Source organism: Hylobates moloch, unplaced genomic scaffold (assembly GCF_009828535.3).
Source record: "Hylobates moloch isolate HMO894 unplaced genomic scaffold, HMol_V3 SCAFFOLD_14, whole genome shotgun sequence".
Taxonomy (NCBI): Eukaryota; Metazoa; Chordata; class Mammalia; order Primates; family Hylobatidae; genus Hylobates; species Hylobates moloch.
Window position 1 is genome coordinate 86768059 of NW_026652289.1, and position 6337 is coordinate 86774395.

The 6337-nt window shown below is 38.9% G+C and overlaps 1 non-coding gene across 1 annotated transcript; it reads right to left on the bottom strand.

Annotated features, from left to right (window-relative positions):
• Nucleotides 1-3589: 3589 nt before the first annotated feature.
• Nucleotides 3590-3719, bottom strand: LOC116482796 (small nucleolar RNA SNORA48). Its single transcript, XR_004252060.1, has one exon. It is a non-coding gene; the product is annotated as a small nucleolar RNA SNORA48 (small nucleolar RNA).
• Nucleotides 3720-6337: the final 2618 nt, after the last annotated feature.

Consider the following 6337-nt stretch of genomic DNA (forward strand, 5'->3'; position numbering starts at 1 on the left):
ACTCAGTCTTCAAAAACAAACAAACAAAAACCAAACAAAAAAGCAACAACAAAACAAACCAACAAACAAAAAAATCAAAGAAAGAAGAAGGTGAACCACACCTTAAAATTCTTCTAAGAGGCTCTTCTTGCTCTCACCTCATTCCCCTTCCCAGCCCCGAGAGTCAGAGGAAACTCCTGTGCAGAATTGTGTGATTATCATGCTCTTAATTTTATTTGTATCCACAAATAGTGCATTGCTTAGCTTTGCATGTTTTTAACCAATATAAATTCAAGCACACTACTTATATTGTTTGCAATTTCATTTCTTTCCTCAGCTAATTCCTGAGATTCACTGAGGTGTTGTGGGTTGGAATAATTAACTCATTTGTTTTTTCTCTTAAATAGTAGTACTTAAATTAATACATTGTAATACATCCACTGATTCAACTTTTGATGGCTATTTGGACTGTCTTCAGTGTTTTTTGCCTTCACATAAAGTGGGGCTATGAACACTTTTATATGTGACTCCTGACATATAAATTGCAAAACGTTTCTGGTTCATACATCTAGCTATGGATTCGCTTGCCCATAGGTTATGCACATTACCAAATTGCTGACCGTTATAACAATGACACTTGCGCAAGCTGTACCCAGGGGACTGGCTGCTCGTGTTCTTGTTCATGCTTGACATTGTCATAGCTAGTCTGGGATGTGTGAAGCGATAGCACCCGTGGTTTCAGCTTTTGTTTCCCCAGGTACTGGTGAGGCTGAACATCTTTTCATGTGTTTATTTGTTTATTGATCTCGTGTGCTTTCTTTCTTCCTTTTTTTTTTGTTTTTTGAGACAGAGTCTCACTCTGTCACCCTGGCTGGAGTGCAGTGGCACAATCTCCACTCATTGCAACCTCCACCTCCCAGGTTCAAGCAATTCTCCTGCCTCCGCCTCCCAAGTAGCTGGGATTACAGGCACCTGCCACCACACCCGGCTAATTTTTGTATTTAGTAGAGATGGGGTTTCACCGTGTTGGCTAGGCTGGTCTCAAACTCCTGACCTCTGGTGATCCGGCCACCTTGGCTTCCCAAAGTGCTGGGATTATAGACGTGAGCCACTGCGCCCGGCCCTCATGTGCTTTCTTTTCCAGGAAATGCCTGACTTGTAAGGAGTTCTTTTGTATTCCGGGTGCTATATCCAGAATATATAAGATGGTGAGCTATATCGGCCCCATTTTGTGGTGTATGTGTGTCTTCATGCCCCTTTGTAGATACATAACCTCTCATGTGATGTATACATTCATTCTCTGTTTGATGTCTTTTAATAATCAGAAGTTCTCAATTGCAATGTATGTATCTCTTCAGGTATATTCTGTAGAGTGTGTGTGTGTGTGCATGTTTTGTCAACCTGTCCTCTGTCATAAATGTGTTCTCATACATGGTCTTTTAAAAGACTTATATTTTGCTCTTTACATTTAATTACCTTTAATCTACCTGCCTCTGACTTTCAATGTGTGTATGTGTGTATGTGTGTGTGTGTGTGTGTGGTGTGAAGTAGAGGTTCAGTTAATTTTTTTTTAATCAAATGCAGCATTTATTTCCCAGTGGTCTGCAGCGCTGACTGTGGTAAGTTGGGGTTCTGGGTCTGGCTGAGTCTGATTCTAGGCTATGCACTCTATTCCACTTGTCATGTTGTAAGTCCCTCATCAGTCTCCCTGCCTGGCTCTCCTACTTTGGGAATGTCAAGGACATCCTTGGCCATTGCTCTTTGCTGTAATTTTAGAACCAGCTTGTCAAGATCAGGCATGTGGCTCACATCTGTAATCCCAGCGCTTTGGGAGACCGAAGTGGGAAGATTGCTCGAGGCTAGGAGTTCAAGACAAGCCTGGTAGCATAGCGAGATCTTGTCTCTACCAAAAATAAAAAGTGTAGCCAGGCATGATGGCAGACGCTTGTGTTCCCAGCTACTCCAGAAGGTGAGGACGGAGGGTCACTTGAGCCTAGGATGTCTAGCCTGCAGTGAGCCATGATCCTGCCACTACACTCCAGCCTGGACTACAGAGCAAGACCCTGTTTCAAAACAACAACAACAAACTCAGCTTCTCAAAATCTACATTAAAAAGAGAAAATTGCTGGAATTTTGATAGGCATTGCATTATATGTGTAGATCAATTTGGGAAAAATGGACATGTTTATGATATTGAGAACTCAAATTTACAAACATCTATTTATTGGGGTTTTAAAAAATATCTTTCAAAAAAGTGTTCTAACATTTTTCATAAAGATCTCAGACATCCTTTGTTAAAATTATTCCTGAGTATTTCTTATTTTTGAGACTTTTTAATTTTTTAAATTTTTTATTTTTTTATTATTATACTTCAGGTTTTAGGGTACATGTGCATAATGTGCAGGTTTGTTACATATGTATCCATGTGCCATGTTGTTTTGCTGCACCCAATTTTTGAGACTATTGTATCTTCACGAAAAGCATGTTCTCTTTGTCACTGGTGTATAGAAACTGAATCAACTTTTGTATCTTGCTTTTCATTCCAGGAGCCTTGCTAAATGCTCTTGAATAATGTCAGTTTTGCTTGTTCCTTTTCATTCCTCAAATATTTTCTCCCTCTTTTGTTGTCTAAGTCCTCCAGCACAATTTTAAATAGTAATAGTAGTAATGAGCATTCTGCTCTTGTTATTCACCTTTAAAAAAAAAAAGCGTTCAGCATTTTATATTATGTAAAATATTCTCTGTGGGGTTTTGATGAATTTACTTTTTCTAAACATTGTAGAAGATTACTTTTCTGGTTTGTTGTTTTAATACATTAATTGATTTTATGATTTTATTCAATCTTGCCTTCCTGGAATGAACTCAAATTGTTCAGGACACGTTATCTTTTATTGATGCCTGGGATTTGACTCTAATTTCCCTTTCTTATGCTGTTTCTCTCTGATTTTGGCTTCTTAAGGTTATGGTAAAATTATAAAATGAATTGGAAGCATTCTCTTTCTCTAGAATTTGGAAATCCCAGAGTCTGAGTTTGGTAAATATTCAGAGGAGCTCAAATCATATTTTCTCTTTGATGGAACACTTTTTTTTTTTTTTTGAGACAGAGTCTTACTCTGTCACCCATGCTGGAGTGTAATGGCGCGATCTTGGCTCACTGCAACCTCCACCTCCCGGGTTCAAGTAATTCTCCTGCCTCAGCCTCCTAAGTAGCTGGGATTACAGGTTCCTGCCACTGCACACGTATTTTTAGTAGAGATGTGGTTTTGCCATGTTGGCCAAGCTGGTCTCGAACTCCTGACCTCAGGTGATTCACCCACCAAGGCCTCCCAAAGTGCTGGGATTACAGACATGAGCCACTGTGCCCCACCGGTCTTTGATGGAAAACTTTTAACTACTGACCCAGTTACTTGAGAAATCATATAACTATTCATACTTTCTATGTCTTTTTTATTAACTGGCAACCTCTATTTTTCTATAAATGTGTATTTCCTTTAGCTTTTCAAGTTTATTTATCTAAAGCTGTTGCTAATATCTTTTTACTTTTTAAATCCCTGTAGGACAAGAGCTATACCATCTTTTCTATTTTTTAAAAAAAATTTCTTCCAGCAATTGATATGTCCAAGGCATGAACATGGGCATAGACCAGGAGCCAGGCTGGGATGAGCAAGCGGTTTCTTCATCCCTAACTGGTATGAGATGGGTACCACCAGCCAGGCCCCTCTCTCCCCAGATCAGGGACACCTTTTCCATTTCTAGTGTTTCTTTGTGCCTTCTTTTATTTTTCCTTATTCAATATAGACAGATTTTCTTTTTCATTAGTCTTTCAAAAGAACTAACTTTTGCCTTTTGTTTTGCGTTGTTTTTTGAAACAGAGTTTTGCCCTGTTGCCTGGCTGGAGTGCAATGGCGCCATCACAGCTCACTGCAACCTTGCCCTTTCAGGCTCAAGTGACCCTCTCACCTCAGCCACCTCCCACCGAGTAGCTGGAAATACAAGTGCACCATTATGCCTGGCTAATTCTGTGTGTGTGTGTGTGGGTGGGTATAGATGGGCTTTTGCTGTGTTGCCCAGGCTGGTCTTGGAACTCCTGGACTCAAGCAAGCCTCCTGCTTTGGCTTCCCTCAGTATTGGGATTACTGGCAAGAGCCACTGCATCCAGTCTTGCCTTATGATGTTGCCTGATTATATTGTGTGATTATAATCTTTTTTATATTCTTCTGGTTTTTTTGTGTCGTTGTTGTTGTTGTTGTTTTGTTTTGTTTTTTTTCCCATAGAATCTGGCTCTGGTGTCCAGACTGGAATGCAGTGGCATGATCTTGGCTCACTGCAACCTCCACCTCCCGGGCTCAAGTGATTCTTGTGCCTCAGCCTCCCAAGTATCCATAATTACTGGCACACACCACCACACCCAGCTAATTTTTGTATTTTTTGTAGAGATGGGGTTTTGCTATGTTAGTCAGGCTGGTCTCAAACTCCTGGCCTCAAGTGGTCCACCCACTTCAGCCTCCCAAAGTGCTTGGATTACAGGTGTGAGCCACTGTGCCGGGCCTATTGTGTTGTTATATTCTATTTCATGGATTTCCACTCTTTTCTACTTCTTTTTTTTTTCTATTTTTGTCAGTTTGATTCTGCTGTTAGTTTTCTGCCTTCTTGATTTAATTCTGTAGCTCATTAATATTAATCTTCTTTTCTAATATAACCATATAACACTGTAAATGTCACTCTAAAAATTGATTTAGCTACATCCGACAAGTTTGATATGTGATTTTTTTATTATAATTTAGCTCTGAATGTTTTCTAATTTAGCTCTAAATGTTTTCTAATTTTCATTGATTTATTATTTTATGAGTGATTTAGAAGAGTATTTTATACTTTCCAAATATTTGTGGTTTGTCTAGCTATCTTTTTGTAACAATTGCATTTTGTGGTGGCCAATGTGATTTGCATGACACCAACCTTTTGGAATTTGTTGAGACTAGCTAATTGCCAACTATTTGGTCAGTAAATGAATTTTTCTGCTTGAAAAGAATAAGTACTTTATAGTAGTTAGGTATTTTATACATGTCCTTTTTATTTTTTTATTCAAATGCTCTATTGCCTGGTTGCTTATTTTTATCTCTTCGATCTATCATCACTGAAAAAGGTATGTTAACACCTGTTACTATGGTTGATTTATCCATTTCTCCCTGTAATGAAGTTAACTTGGCTTAATATATTTTGAGGCTATGTTATTAATTACATATAAGTTTACAGTTATTATACCTTTTGGTTTATTTGGATATCTTTGCATTATTTAATGATCCTCTTTCTCTCTTGTGATGCTTTTCGTTTTCAAAATATATTCGTTCTGATTTTTTGTTTGTTTGTTTTATTGAGATGGAGTCTCACTCTGTTGCCCAGGCTGGAGTGCAGTTCACTGCAACCTCTGCCTTCCAGGTTCAAGCGATTGTTGTGCCTCAGCCTCCCAAGTAGCTGGGACGACAGGCATGCACCACCATGCCTGGGGAATTTTTGTATTTTTAGTAGAGGTGGGGTTTCACCATGTTGGCCAGGCTGGTCTTGAACTCCTGACCTCAAGTTATCCACCCGCTTTGGCCTCCCAAAGTGCTGGGATTACAGGCATAAGCCACCATGTTCTGATAGTAATACAGCTATTCTAGCTAATATGAATGGCCCTGTCACTTTGTGCTCCAATTTCCCTATCTCCAAAATGGGTAGAATAAGACGACCAACCTCACAAGGTTGTTCATTCATTCATTTCTTCATCAACTTAATGCATATTTATTAAGCACCCACTATGTGTCAGGAATTGTTTCATGCTTGAGAGAAACAGTTGCAAACAAAAATCTCTGGCTTTGTGGAACTTAGATTTCAGTATGGATTATTGTTAGAATTAATTGAGTTAATATTAATACATACAGTGTTTAGAACAATACCTGGCCCATAGTGAGTATCTATTATAATTATTATTACTTTTCCCCATGTTTATTCCTAATATGTATATGCCAGTATATGTTGTTGTGTTTTGGATATATTCCTTAAATTGCATATAGCTGGATTTTGTTATTTAACCAGTCGGATATTCTTTAGCATTTAATTTATCATTAGTTTGGTACATTTATTCCATTTCCATTTATCTTTTTTTTGTTGCTATTGTTGAGACAGAGTCTCGCTCTGTCACCCAGGCTGTAGTGCAGTGGCAAGATCTCAGCTCACTGCAACCTTCACCTCCCAGGTTCAAGTGATTCTTCCACCTCAGCCTCCCTAGTAGCTGAGATTACAGGCATGTGCCACCACGCCTGGCTAATTTTTTGTATTTTTAGTAGAGATGGGGTTTTGCTATGTTGGTCAGGCTAAT